The sequence below is a fragment of the Octodon degus genome, unplaced genomic scaffold (assembly GCF_000260255.1).
Source record: "Octodon degus isolate 3935 unplaced genomic scaffold, OctDeg1.0 scaffold00008, whole genome shotgun sequence".
In the NCBI taxonomy this organism is placed as follows: Eukaryota; Metazoa; Chordata; class Mammalia; order Rodentia; family Octodontidae; genus Octodon; species Octodon degus.
Window position 1 is genome coordinate 11,999,968 of NW_004524584.1, and position 14,386 is coordinate 12,014,353.

Consider the following 14,386-nt stretch of genomic DNA (forward strand, 5'->3'; position numbering starts at 1 on the left):
GACTCAGCACCCAAGTGCCCACGGAGTAAAAGCATAATCACCCATGTTTTCTGTCCGGGAAGCAGAATACTGGTCAGCCTTGAAAACAAGAATCTGACCCTTGCTACCTCAGAGATAGACCTTGAGACAATGGATTAAGTGAAGTAAGTCAGTAAGGAAAGACAAATAGTGCACGGTCCTACTCTCGTGACGCTTCCCGGTGGTTGTCAGGGAAGCGATACCTGGACATCCAGGTTTGTGGATAGGAGAGATTTTGGAGCAGATGGTCAGTGACGGTCACACGAAGCACTGGGACAGCTAGCTGGACACTTGAAGATGGGCAAAGTGCCAGATTTTATATTATGTAGATTTAACCATGATTGGGCTGGTGAGATGGCTCGGTGGTCTAAAGCACCTACTTAGAGCAAGCTTAGCAAAGCACAGGGACCGTGGTTCAATCCCCAGCACCACATGCCAGCCAGCCATGCTCCCTGGTGGGCTGAGCTGGCCACACACACACACACACACACACACACACACACACACATAAATTAAAAAAAATTTAAAAAAAAAAAGATTTAACCATGATAGAAAAGTGGATGGAAATTATCAAAAGGGCTCCTACAACTAAATAGAAAGCTACTACTAGAGAATATAAAATATCTTCCCCAGGAAATGATTTGTCAAAGAACATAGAGAAGACACAAGCATACCAGAAGAAATGGACTCACTGGGCTGGCAGGCTGCCAGAGGTAGAGGGCTAAGAGGCTGGGCAGGGAGCCCGGGTCTGCTGCTCACCGCAAGGCCTGCACTGCTGGAGCTACAGGCGAGGCTCTGCATTCAGCTGGCACCTCGGGCCACAGGCTGCCCTTTGGGCCCACTGCCATTCCCCACTGTGTCACCCACAGATCTAAACTAAGTGCATGCAGGCCATGTCCAGACCGCGCCTCGTCCAGGGTCCAGGCCAATGAGCCCTAAGATTTCTAAGGCCCTGCCCTGACCCCCCAGAGGTGGAGCTCAGACCCTACATCTGCTTCCTCTCTGGCCAACCTTGGGCTCCTTCACATTCAGAGTTTGCGCTGGTTATTTTTCTCTCATTGCTGAGGTAAATATCCGATACCCAAAATTAAGGAAGGCAAGCTTTATTTAGCTAACAGTTTGTGGAGGTTTCAGACCATACTCAGCTGGCTCCAAGGCAGGGTGGCATGGTGAGGGGCAACCCTTCAAGGCAGCTGAAGACAGCAAAAGCAAGAAGAACAAAAAGGGAAGAGGAGCTGGCCTACCCACCCTAGGTGGGTGCAGCCTTCACACCATCCCCCTGCCCTCTTGCACAGGCTCAGGATGTTTACAAAGTGAAGCCCCTGGCCCCTGCTGAGTCCCTTAGTTAAACTTCTAAACTTCTCAAGTTGACACAATGAACAACATCTTAGAGGTAAAGGCACGTCCTTTACACCCCTAGAATATAGACCTGCTGAGTTATGCAGTTAAGCTTCCAAACTTCTCAAACTGATACAATGTAGCAACCATCCCAGAGCTCCTTGCCCAGCCCCAGTCCTGCTCAGGGCAGAGGCAGATGGCATCCCCCCTCCTGAACCCAAAGGCAAAGGCTGGTCAGACATGGTTGCAGGCAGTAGGAGTGGTAGCTTTGCATCTTGCTTGGGTGGGAAGGCTGTGGGCTTCCTCCTCTCTCTGGTCACTCTCGCGCTGGGTGGCTAGAGAGGATGGCCTCATACCTGGCCTGGCCTGGCTGGGGTCCCTGCGCCTGGAGTCAACCTTGACCTTTGTTTTGCTGCTCTTACCTTCTGGGTCTACCGTGTTGGCATCCTTTCTACATAACATTCATGGAACCAGGAAGTGGACTGGGCCCGTAGCACTAATCCTGGTTCTTTGTGGGTCAGGGACTCCTTTGAGAAGCTGGTAAGAGCCTCAGCTTCCTCCTGAGAAAAACACAAGAGCCCAGGGCAGGGAAACCAAACACAGAGCAGCAGTGGCCCAGGAGAGAGAGGCACTTGACAGGAGCCTCCAGCCCAGGCCCTCAGCTCCTTGTGTACTAATTTCTCAAAAAGACGTCTGATCATCAGCTTGGGTGATAGGAAGATGAGTTAGAGTGCTCCCTTCTGCTTTTGTCTTCATTTCCTCCTCCTGTGACAGTGCAGGTGAGGTCAGCAAAGTGCTCAGCCCCCATTCTGATGCCCAAGAGCCTCGTCTGTGCTTGCCTTCTCTCTCAGCAGCCCAGGCTCAAGCTGGGCATGGAGAAGCTGCAAGCAGCACCCCCCCCCCATGGCATGGGCTTCAGACTTGTGGGTGACACAGCACGCTGGACCTGGGGTAGACACGTGCCCAGGACACAGAGCTGAGTGCTGCCAGCGTGCTGAGCAGCTGGGCTGAGCATCCTCGGCTGGCACTGTAGAAGCACATCAACTTGGCCACAGAAGGGTGTTTCCAGAAGGAGGCACTGCCTGGATGCAGGCTGGACATGTGCAGCCTGGCATGTGTTTCTTGTTGTTATGATGAAAGGTACAGGAAGGGGCAAGCAGCTGTGAGTGGGGTGAAGGAGGCAGCCCAAGAAGTGTGTCAGGCCAAGAATTTCTAACCTTTTTCTGGGACGGTGGGGAGCCCATCTGGCTGTATGACCTGGTCCTCTTCAACTCTCAAGCCCGTTCTCTTCTCTCCTCTCCTGAGCCCCCTCTCTGGGTAAGCTCATCCTTCCTGGGCCATACAGTCTGCATTTTGTTTCCATGTTGTCTCAGCTGAGACCCTTCTCTGCTCTGGCTCATGCATCTGACTGCCCGCCTGGCATCTGTGTTTGGACATTGCACAAATGTCTCAAAGATACCTGCCCCAAAACTGATTTTGATTGCCAGGCATCCCCCAGCCCACCCAGAACACCTGTTACCCACCTCCCATCACAGTAAACCCCACCAAACAGGGTGTGCACCAACCCCGACACCTACTGGGCTTACGGTCTGATGGGGAACGTGGGCAGATAAGCTTCTGTGGGACAAGTGCTGGGCTGAAAGTGCCACCCAGCAGTTCTGAGTGAGTCACAGGAGGACTCCCAGAAGCAGTGACATTGGCTTTTGGGGAGACAGTTTCCTTGAGAGAATATTTTGAGTCAGTAGCCACTAGCCCGTGCATGGGGGGGGTGGGTAGTTCTGGCAGTTCGGCTCCCAAAATAACCCAGATCTGAGGGCGGACAGCTCGGCAAGCCTCAGAAGCCGTGCCCTTCCCAGCCGGGTTCCAGCAACCTTGGAGCCTGGCCCAGGACCCCAGGTGGCGAGAAGGGCCTAGAAGGGGTGCCAGGCAGAGTGCCAGTGCTGGCTGTCCCCAGAGACCCAGCCAGGCTTGCAGCTTCCAGACCAGCATAGTGGCTTGGCCAGGACCAAAGACTGGCAGGCAGCAGAGGGCGCACTGCAGCCTTTTGGCCCCCCTTTGCCCTGTCTCAGCTGATCTCTGTCTCCATCTGAGTCTGGACTTCGGGGCCTCTGTCCTATCCCTGGCTCTGTCCTCCTCCCTCTCAGGGATCTCTCCTTTAGTCTCCTCATTTCCCTCTTCCCCCTCTCTCTCTCCACCCCAGCCCTCAAGTTCTGTTCTGCCTCACAGCCTCCCTGTCCCCACTTGGCTCCCTCCTTCCCTGCCCTCTCCACTCTTCTCACACACACTGGCTGTAGAACACAGGGCAGGATGGGGTGCACAGGGGAAGATGAGGCCTGTGCTCCCCAGCCTCTCCTCCCAGCAGGTGCTTAGTACAGACATCTCTGAGCTGGTTCCTCCTTGGTTGCAGCTGCTGGGTTCCCGGGCAGGTGGGACTGCAGATTAGGTCACTGGGCCCATTCAGCAGAATTATAAATAGCAGCTTCTGCCTAGCCTGCCCCAGCAAGCAGCAGCAGCCGACACAGGGCCCTGGGGCCCTCTGTCCTCCATGCCTGAAGCCGTCCCTTTGAGGCAAGACCTACCCATCCCCTGCATAGCCAGTGGGCCCCCAGGTCAGTATCCAATGTGCTGTCACCGTGGCAACCTGCCCAGCCCAGGCTCAAGTTGCGGAGGGGGGTGGGAGGACTGAGGGAGAGGTCCACGGCCTGGAATCAAAGGCCTCTGCTCTCTGTTGGGGCTTGCTCACTTTCATGGGACTCAGAGTACAGTGTTGGCCCCCACAAACCTTACCCTGCTGGGGGAGGTCTGGGGGCTAAGCAAAAGGGCTCCACCTCAAGTCTCCGCCTGGGACTGGGCACAGTGGGTCAGGCCAGGCCTTGAAGCCAGAAAGGCCTAATTTCAAAATCCTCACGTCTACCTCCAGCCAACTCTGAGGCAGTTCCTCAGTGCTGCACCTAAACTCGTTTGATCTTGGAGGTATAGTGGGGCCAGGTAAAGCTGGCCAACTTCAGAGTCATGCGGACTGGTTTGATCTGACATCTGCTACTCCCCGACAGGCAATCCGAAGTAGGTGCTCAGTATCTCTGAGCCTCAGCTTCCCCATCTGTGAAATAGATGCAGAAGCAATGTTGGTACCTCACATTGCTGTTTTGAAAATGAGGGACCCCTGAGAGAAGACCCTCGGCCAGAACCCCACTCACAGGCTCTACCTGTCCGTACTTCTGGCAGAATCTCCTCACTGGAGGAGCACCTGCCCTCCTTCCGTACTGGATAGCTCACCTCACACAGTCTCCATCTGCAAAACGAGGGCAGTAACCCTGCGGGCCTGCCCAGCTCTGGGATAAGCGTATCCCAGCAGCCTCTCCAGGCCTCACAGCTTGTTACTTCTCATCCACAGCCTCACATGGGTCTGCACTGCAGTACAGGACTGCTGCCCTAGTGGGAGCCCTGGGTGTCAGGGTGTCCAGTGTGACCCCTGTGAAGGTAGCAGGCAGGCTGAGGCAAGGACCCTGCTGGCAAGCTCTGTGCCTCCTCACGTGCCTGGCCAAGCCCCTAGAACTGTCATAGAGCCCACTTCCTCAGGGTGAAGGTGAGGTGAAATGTGTAGTCAGGTTCAGAGAGAAAAACGTGAGCCCCTCTTGTTGCTGACTGATACAGCACAGTCGCTTTCACCACTTCCTGGAAGTTTCAGTCCAACTTTACCAAAGCACGGAGAATTCCCAGGCCCCTGGGTGGCTGTTGCAACCCCAGATCTCCCAGAGGGCTCTGCAAGGCCTCGGGGCACAAGTCCACCCTGTATGAGCTCATCTGTGGTTTCTTCTTTCACCCAGAGAAGATTTTCTTGGGCCTCTCAGCTCTGCTGCATTCTGCCTGAGTGAGCAAGCTAGACAGCCTTTTCTGCCGCAGTTTTGTTACCTGTAGAGTGAGGATGAGAAGATTACCTGCCTCAGTGAGATGCGTGTGGGTGAGGGAGGTGACTCCAGTCAGTGCTTCCTGCTGCTGGGCCTATAGAGCGTGTTCTTTGCGCATGCGCTTTGATGAGTTCTGCCGCTGATGCCTTGTGCAGGCGCTATGCTCCGCAGTGCGGCTTTGTCCGAGGAGAGGCCGAGGCCAGGTCCTCCACTCTGTGTCCCCACACACGGGCCCTTCCTGCACTGGGCCCACTGCACAAACTTGCCAATCAAAAGCCAAGCCGGGAACCACAGAAATTCATTAGTGCTCAGGGAGCTGAGCACCTCTTCCAGACCTGGCTACTCCTTCACCTCACCTACAGCTGCCTCACCTAGAACACTTCTCAAATATGCTTGAGGTCTCTCTGTGCACTTTCAGTCTCTGTCCTTGGAGATGGGCAGGAACAAGGAGGCCCACGGTGCTTCCGGCAGCCGGAAATAGCAAGGCAGGCAGATGGTGGGGGAAAGGGATTTGGCAGTGGCAGGAAGGAGAGCCAGGCCTCCTCCCTTTGCAGCCCAGGCTCCTCCCTGGCCCGCTCTAGTCCAGCACTGCGCATCAACCGCCTCGAGCCCATCACTCGCCCTCCTGGCCCTCAGTCCTCTCATGGGAAAAATGGGTACCTTGCTCCCATGGCTGCAGAACAGACAAGAGGCTGGCCCATGAAGAGTCCCTGTGGGCACTAGTCCTCATTTATGACACGATAAGGACATCGGTGGCTCTCCCCACATCTGTCATCACCAGCTTGCACCATGCCAGGGGCTGATAGAGCAGCAGGTGGTACAACCAGGGTGCGCCAGGTTTGCTTCAGGATGTCATTCTCGATTTCTTCTAAACGTGGGAAGGTTTGTAATCTGCTTGCTGTCCCTCATTCCTAGCCGCCCAACTCATCTAGAGCCCCCCCAAGTGTTCTCCTGCTCAGAGCCGGGCCTTGCACCCATCAGCAGTGTGAGGAGAACTCCCAGGGTTTCCTCAGAATGTGCCAAAGGCAAGGCATCCCAGCGCCTGTCTCCCTCCTACCCCAGAACCCCACATTCCACCCTGCTTGTGTCCCCCAACAAGGCCGCCCAGTGAGTGCCACTGTGCACCATCCCGAGGTCCAGAGCACTACCCTGAGACATTCCCTGGTGAAAATCCCAGCCAGGCCACTCCCTGGCTGTGCAGCTTTGGCCAGTAACTCTACCTCCCTGAACCTAAGTTTCCTCCTGTCTACAATAAACAAAACAGGAGCGCCTTCATCTAGGAGCAGTTGCGGGTCTTAGTGAGAGAATGGGTGGGAAGGACAAGAGCAGGGACAACCTTGGTCGCAATAAGACTTAGCTACTCTTAGTATTGTTTTTATCACTCTTGCCGCTACCCAGATGCCGTCGGTACTTTGGCCTGTACTGTGATGTCTGAGATGATCCATTTACAAAGAAAAAGGGTTTATTTTGGCAGTTGTAGAGGTTGGCATAGCTGCTGTAGGCCTGTGCAGGGGCACACATGGGAACGAAACAACCCACCTAAGGGCTGGAAGTGCAAACTTGGGTGGAAAAGCTTAAGTCTCACTGTGCCTTCAAGGACATCCCCTCGGTGACCAGCCTCCCTCCAGGCCACACTGCTTCAAGGTCCTGTCGCTTCCCAACAGCACCAAGCTAGTAACGAAGTCTTTTCCACATGGGCCTTTGAGAGGCCTCAGACGCAGACAGTCACAGATGCACCCCTGAGAAGTGCCCTCTCCTTCCTGTAGAGCTGACTCCTATTTGGAGGCCGGCTGGGCACCCAGGAGGTACTCCATGCTACTCCTTGCCTTTGTATTTGAACACAAGGGCCAGGGACATAACTCAGTGGCACAGCACCTGCCTGGAAAGCAGTGAGGTCATGAATTTCATTCCCAGTACCAAAAAAAAGTGTATTTCAATGCAAGCATTTGGTGGAAAACTGGATATGTCTAAAAACCAGACAGACTTGTTTGCTTCCCACTTCTGGGATCAAGCTTTAGGTTCTTGCTGCCACTTCTCCTGTGTCCTTTGGTGCTGACTGTGCCCATCAGGTGTGCTGGGAACCCAAAAGTGGATGAACCCTCACAAATGCCCAAGCCCCATGGAGAAAGATCAGCTGACCTTTCCTGAAGAGTGGAGCCAGCAGAGGGTTTACTTAGAGGACCCTGGCAGCTGAGCAGAGGTCCACTGTACAAAGGAGCAGAAGGCATGAGATGTCCAGTTGTCTGTGGAGCAGCTCTGAGTCGAGTTTTTTTTTATTTAAAATCAAAAGATCTCCCCCACAGAGATGATTCAGTGTCCAGAAGATAGCTCTGGCTTCCATGAGGGCACACATGTGCCCACAGGAGTAGAGGACAGAAGTAGTGCTCCCTGACGAGGCCCTCCCTGGGCTCCAGTCCAGAGTCAAAAGACCTGCACACATCAGCCTGTGAAGTCCCCTGAAAACCAGAGAGCTCGATTTCCTTAGTGCCCCCAAGGAGGAAGGTGCAAGAGCAGGGACAGCTGACAGTAGACCTCCTTGCCAGTACGGTTTGCATGGTCTGAGCATGTCAGAAGAAGCAGGAGCCAGGATGCTCTGTGCAGGGCAGAGAGTAAGTCAGAAAGCACCCAGTAACTTTAACACAACAAAAGTGCTAGCAAGAAGAACACCCCAGCTCAATCTAAAGATTTTCATAGCCACCAGCATTTTGACCTCGGATGTCCTTTCCAGCCCAGGATTCAAATGAGCTTGGAACACCAGGGCCTCTTCTGAGCTTTGTAAACTTGTGCCCTTTGGTAGCCTCTGCTCCTGGGAGGGCCTTCCTGGACACCTCATGGCACAGGACTTGGTGGCCAGAAGCCTCCTCAGTACAGGCCTGGTGCCTTCACAGTCTAAGTCAGCCATTAGTGAAGCACACACCTGAGTTCCAGAGCCTAGTGCCATTCATGCCAGGTCTAACCCTGGAGAAACAAACTTGGCCTTGCACTCCGAGGGAGAGGGCAAGAGAGCCCCAGCCAGAGATTCAGACTTGGGGCTTTGGAGGAAGACACAACTTCAAGGTTGCAAATACAGAAGAGAGCAGGGCCTGGGGAGGGGGCGTGCTGAGTGTGCTGAGGTAGTGGCTTTAGAGTTCTCAAGTGTTCTGGCTGAGGAATTTGGCTAAGACTTGGACTCTCTAAGAAAGTGGACAGAACGGGCCAGGGCTCAAGGCAGAGGCTCAGTGCTGGCCCTTGGTAAGAAATGAAGATGCGGGTGTCTTCAGGAGTGCTTGGGTCTACCAAGGCAGCACTTCGAGTCTGGAGAAGGGCTGGCATTCTGAGAACTCTGCCCAAGGGTGAAGGGACTCATCCCAGGGGCACCTGGAAGCGCAGGACAGTGGGAGCTTCGTACAGTGACATCACTGCCAGGTCTTGGGCCTGAGCCCAGCTCTGTCTGCACCTGCTCTGTGGCTATGGGCCAGAGCCTTCCACCTCAGAGCCTGCTTTCCCCTTCTAGAAATCACCATCTTTCCAGTTTCCTGTGTCCTTTGGTGGCGCGCTGTGGACAAGTCCTGTGTCCTTGCCTGACTCTCTTGCCTCTGAGGTCCAGGGGCCTGTTTTCACCTCCACTTGAGAGATGTGGCAGCTGAGTCTGGAGGGCTGACACCTGCACTGCCCCCGCTGCCACTCAACAGAGCAAGTGTTCTGAAGTTGCTCTGACAAAGCCTCAGACCAAGGGGTTCCAGCCCTACTAAATTAAGAGTAAAAGGAAAAGTAAGTAAAGAACCATAGCCTATAGGGATGGAGAAATTCCTGAGGGGGATGATACTAGAGATTGCAGATTTAGAGAACCAGAGATGGGACAGAAGGTAACTGTCAGAGAAAGAAGAGAGGACTTTTTAGGATTGAGGGGGTGAGAATGCAGGTGAGCCAGGCAGCTGCAGTCCGGGCAGACTCTCATTCTTGGGTCCTTGAGCCTGAGCAGGAAGCCCATGGCCTGCACAGCTTTCTCAAGGCTGGGGTCTCCTGGCTGGTGTGGTGTCCGAGAGAAGCTGCATTTGCATCTGTCCCTGTGCAGATGGCTGGTGAGAGCGGGCACAGTCCCCACCCCCAGCCGCACCCCTTCTGTCGCAGGGACTTGGCTGCACTGGGGAGCGTGGTGCGGTGTTATTTTTAGAAGTGGCACCATCTGTTCAAGGTGCCGAGTGGATTCTGTTCGTCTCTGCAGTGGCCAGGGACAACCGTGCCAAGTCAGAAGAGCCGCAGAACTGGCCTGGCCCCCCTTGGTCACACTCAGGATGGGATAATCACTTGTCAGCATGCCACATGCAAGAGCTAGAGAGGGCCACAGATGCACAGGGCACTGGATTGTGGGGGTGCAAGAATAGCCCCAGGCTGCAGGCAGAGAGGCTCTGGGACCAGGGCAGGCAAGAAAGAAAGGATCTGAAGGTAGGAAGGGGCCCTACAACTCCCACCTGCACCGGGGCTGGCAGATTCTGAGTGTCCTGAGCCTGAACCCCAGGATTCAGGGGGGAAGGTGGAGAAGCAAAGGAGAACAAGCTGTGGGCAGAGCCCTCCCTACAACCATTACTGGGATCATTGAGACCAGGCCTGACCCAACCTCTCCATGCAACTCAGCTGCTTCGGTGCATCCCGTACCTGGCCAGCCATTGCATAGCGTATGGTTCAGAGCAGAGAATCTGCAGCTGTGGGTCTGAGTTCAGATTTAACCATGACTGCCTGGGCCTCCTTCACCCTGTAAAGTCTCACTTTGCCCGTCTATGAAATGGAATCCTATTGATAACTCCTTCCTGGGGCTTGGATACAGATTTGTCGATTGGATGGCCAGAAGGCCACAGCCTAGTCTTTGACCCTGGGTCAAGGTGCATTGAACATGAGCTGTTCCTGCCATCTGGCTACCACTTCTTTGTTTGAAGAGCAGACTCTGGCCTTTGGCTGCTCCCAGCACCCTTCCGCCATCCAGTGCTTTCTCCATCATGTGGTCAGCATCAGTGGAGGCCTGTCCTGAGCATTGGAGATGCTCCAGTCCTGGGGAACTTCTAGTCACATGGGGGAGGCTGGCTGGCCCAACATACCCAAGACAGGCAGAACGGTGTAGACTCAAGGAGTGAATCCTGCTTGATGAGCTGGTAATGGAAAAGCACTGAAATCCAAAACAAGGGAATTAGAAAAAATGTCATAGAGAAGTTGGCACTCGGGCTGAGCCCTTGAGGGTGACATTTTGCTTAATAGAAAAGCATGGCAATGTCAGAAATTGTTGACCTGAGTCCCCCACAGCTCAACATAACACACAATACTCTTATGGACTACTGAACTCTTTTAGAATATTTTGCTGAGTTTACACACCTATAATATTTAAATGATGGAACTTAACCAAAAAAGGGGATACAGATGAATGTCCATTTTGTATCTGTGTACTCAGAGTGGTTAGGACAGATATATAATTACATTCTCTTAATGAATAGAAGGATTTGTTCTAATGGTGTTTGTAAATAGGATATCAAGTCCACATCTTGTACAGCAATTAAGCACTAGGAAGAATGTATGCAATGTGTTAATTATTGAAACTGTCCTACCAATTTGGTTTGAAACTGTCTCACTGCTATTTGTTTCTCAATAAAATTATGGAAAAAAAATAGAAAAGCATGGTGGGCCATTCTGGAATAGGGGTGCGTGGCCACAGAGGATAGGAGGCAGAGGATGTGATTCAGAGGAATAGGAACCCTATTGGACCAGAGAACAAGGAGGCTGGTGTAGGGCCAATTGGGCAGGGCCCTAGAAGCCATGGCTGTGAGCATGTTTCTTCCAGATAGGCACCAAGGAGCCTGGTGCCTAACCAAGAGAGCAATTACTCAAACCCTAAAGGTGACATAGTGTGGTGGTCTTAGGGTAAGCCCCAGTTCCACCCCTGGCACTCCCACTCATCAGCTGTGTGAGTTGCCTGTAGGTTATTTTAAGCCCACCAGCCTATTTACTCACCTGTAAAGTAAGTATTAAATGCCTACCTAGTGACATTGTCACAGGGTGTGTTCAGTCCTGACACACAGGAACCACTCTGTGAATAATAATCACCCTCAGCCTCACGATAGGGGCAGTGAAGGAGGACAGCGTGAGGCCACAGCCTGACTGGAGGCTGTGAAAGAGGAGCCTGGGCCAAGGTCAGCCTGCAAGAGAAGGGGCTGAGCCCCTTTCTGGTGCTACCTGGGTCTGGGCACCTGTGTGGGCAGGGGAAGAGCAGAGGAAGGGTGGATGCTTCAGGTGCTGGAGGAACACAGGAATCACAGAAGGATGGGGACAGTGGGGGAGTCTGAGGGCCTACAGCACCCTCAGAAGGATCTCTGCAGCCATAGCAGGCCAGGGCTAGAGTTCAGGGAGATGGCACATCAGAAGGGTCAGGCTGGGAGTCACCCACATGAGGCCACAGTTGAGGCCACAGTTGAGGAAGCAGAGCCTTCCATGGGCAAAGGCAGAACCATGAGGAAAGCCTAGAGTTGGCCCAAAACAGAATCATAAAAGCCTGAAAGAGGTGGTCAGATGAGCCCCAGGAGAATGGAAAGCTAGGGAGGAGGGGCGTGGGGGACAGCCTCTGTGGACAAGGATATGAAGAATGAAAAGATCCAGGTACACATCAACACATGAGCAAATCACAACTTGAAGTTTCTGCTTTGGTGGCAGAATGTACCAGATGGACCGAGGTGGATTCTGTGTCTGTTTGCTTGGGTATCCCCATGCCAGCTTTGCCCACTGGGGTTCTTAATGCTTGAGAACCAAGGTTCAGGCATCAGGATCAAATATCAGGAGTCAGCTCCCCACCTCGGTGCATCCATACCAAGCACAACGGATACAGGGAGTCCTCAGCCACGACTTCCCCCACCCAACATTCCAGTGCCAGTACTGCTGTCCTGGAAAGCTCCGGGGACACCATCCCACTTTGTGCTGTCAGCACCACGATGTGTGGACAGCTCTGCAGCGTGTCACACTTAAAGCCCACCCCTGCCTCCTGATCAGCACAGGAGCCTCTGGACAGCTCCTCATGCAGCGGGCTCCTGTCATCGCCAGCTTCTTGGTCTTCCCAGGGGTGTTGTCTTCCCATACTAAGACCACACGGACGGCTCTCCCTCCCAGCCTTTGCTGGTCAGTCAGCAAGGAATAGAAGAAGCTGTGTGTTATCAGATTTCCTGCCCTCAGCCACCCAATCCCACCTCCACCCACCCCTGTTTATTATCCATCGACACTTTGTCCCCAGAGACATCTCCCTGGGCCCCAGCCTTCCTTGAAGCCTGAGGGGTCACTCCCCAGCACCCAGGTGGGGTAGAATGGAGAGTGCTGTGCTTTGCTTTGTACTGTAGGAACCAGACAGAAGGAGACCAGCCTGCTGGAGAGAGGGGTATAGGTAAGCATGGAAGAGAGGGGTGACGCAGTGCCACTCACCTTGGGACCTTAGCCAGTCACTGCACTGCACTGTTTCTGTCTTCTCTCTATAAAGGTGGCCAGCAGTCCTGTGTCATGCCCTGCATAGAATGGTGCCAGGCACAGAGCAGGGACAGTGTCAGTGTTGCTCTTAGTGTTTTGTCCTTTCTTCTCACCTCTGCTTGCAGTCTATAGGGACAAAACAGGAGCTCAGACACAATGAGAAGATGAAGGTGGAAGGTAGCAGTGTCCTTATGGCCACTTGGGCTATCTGGGGTCGGGAGGTGGGAAGCAGCTAGGACTGAAAAGGGGACCTCAAGAAGTTCAGTGATGCTGTGAGGTGAGAGATGTGGTTAAAGTAGCTGCCACAGCTGGCTAGCATTGAGGTTGGTAACCAGATGAGTTGCCCACCCCGACCCCAGGTGTGTCTCCAGATGTAGACCTCTAGCTGAGCACGATGGGCCTGCAGAGATGTCCCTGCCTGCTGGCAACAAGGTGGCAGCCAAGCAGTCCAGCACTGTGACTCTGTGAAGCCAGCGTTGGCGCACAGGAGAGTCCTTGAGGAGAGTGCTTTAAGGCTGAGTGTCTGTCCCCACCCTCACTTCATGGAAGAGGAAACAGAGGCAGTCAGGGAGGCACTGGGAATCATGCTGTGAGTTAGCAAAGGCAGTGAGACTCAGAGGACAGACTAGACCAGAACAGACATATTTAAACTATGCCAAGTTCTGTCCACGTGACCTGGGCCACACGTGACCTCCCTGTAGAGTAGACTCAGCTTAGGGAAGGCATTTGATATGCAGCTGCTGCTGACACTAACTTGGTGGTCAAACCAAGTTCAGGCCCGAGAGGATCTGGCTGCCAGGCAGGAGCCACTTGGGCTCCATCCCCCCAATTGTGAACTCAGCTACGCAGCTTAGCCTGCAGATCCTGACCCCACAGAGAGAACAGGACCTACACAGAAAGAGAGTAAGGTCCTTGTAACGCAGGGCCCAGCACAGGGTCAGCGTTGTTAGCTGAGTGGGTAGGTGGGTGGGTGAGCTGATAGCTGAACATGTGTGTGCAGCACTGGTAGCCCCCAGAGTGCAGTGGGCAGCGGACGGTGTTGGCTGCATGTGAGAGGCCACACAAGAATCCAGGGCCCGTGACTCCCCATTCCCGACCCCAGCTCTGGCACCTGTTTCTTTGAGGCTTGTGAAAGACTGTTGTGTGGGATTTCTGGCTTCCCCCCCCCCCTTTTCTGGGTAACAGAATAAGAGTTGTCTAAAAATAGCACTGAATTTATTTCCGAGGATTTCATTTTCAGTGCCTTCCTCTTCGCCTGTTCCTTCTCCTTAACAGTGAGAATGCAGAGCTGGGATTGCCGTCACTGGCTTTGGTGTGCACGCATGCGCGCACGTGCACACACGTACATGCTGATGGGCCCCACTGGCCTGCATGGTGACCTCACCCTTTGGAGTCAGGCCAAGCACATGTCTTCAGACACGCTAAGCACCCACACGCAGTGCTTTACACACCCAGCCTGGCACCAGGGTCTCACACGCCTTCTGAGTCAGTGCCCAGCCCTGTCCCACTTGGGCTTATGCAGCCCCATGTCCCCACTTTCTCCCTGCATGCGTGCGCACCTGCACCCGCCTCGCCCCATCCATCAGCCTCTCTCGGGTTCGCACACAAGCAGAGAGCTCCGGCTGAGGACAAGGAAAAAGCTACTGCCCTTC

At 53.9% G+C, this 14,386-nt stretch overlaps 1 protein-coding gene across 7 annotated transcripts in view; it reads left to right on the top strand.

Moving 5' to 3' along the window:
• Positions 1–14,386, top strand: part of Atp2b2 (ATPase plasma membrane Ca2+ transporting 2) — a 157,961-nt gene that overhangs the window by 20,282 nt on the left and 123,293 nt on the right. For 6 of the 7 annotated variants that reach the window (XM_004625029.2, XM_023705301.1, XM_004625031.2 and 3 more), the window contains exon 1: positions 3,870–3,965. The exons of the other annotated variant lie outside the window; for it this stretch is intronic. The gene's annotated coding sequence lies outside the window, so the exon portion shown is untranslated. Of the gene's footprint in view, positions 1–3,869; positions 3,966–14,386 lie in introns of those variants that run through there. 7 annotated transcript variants of the gene reach the window in all.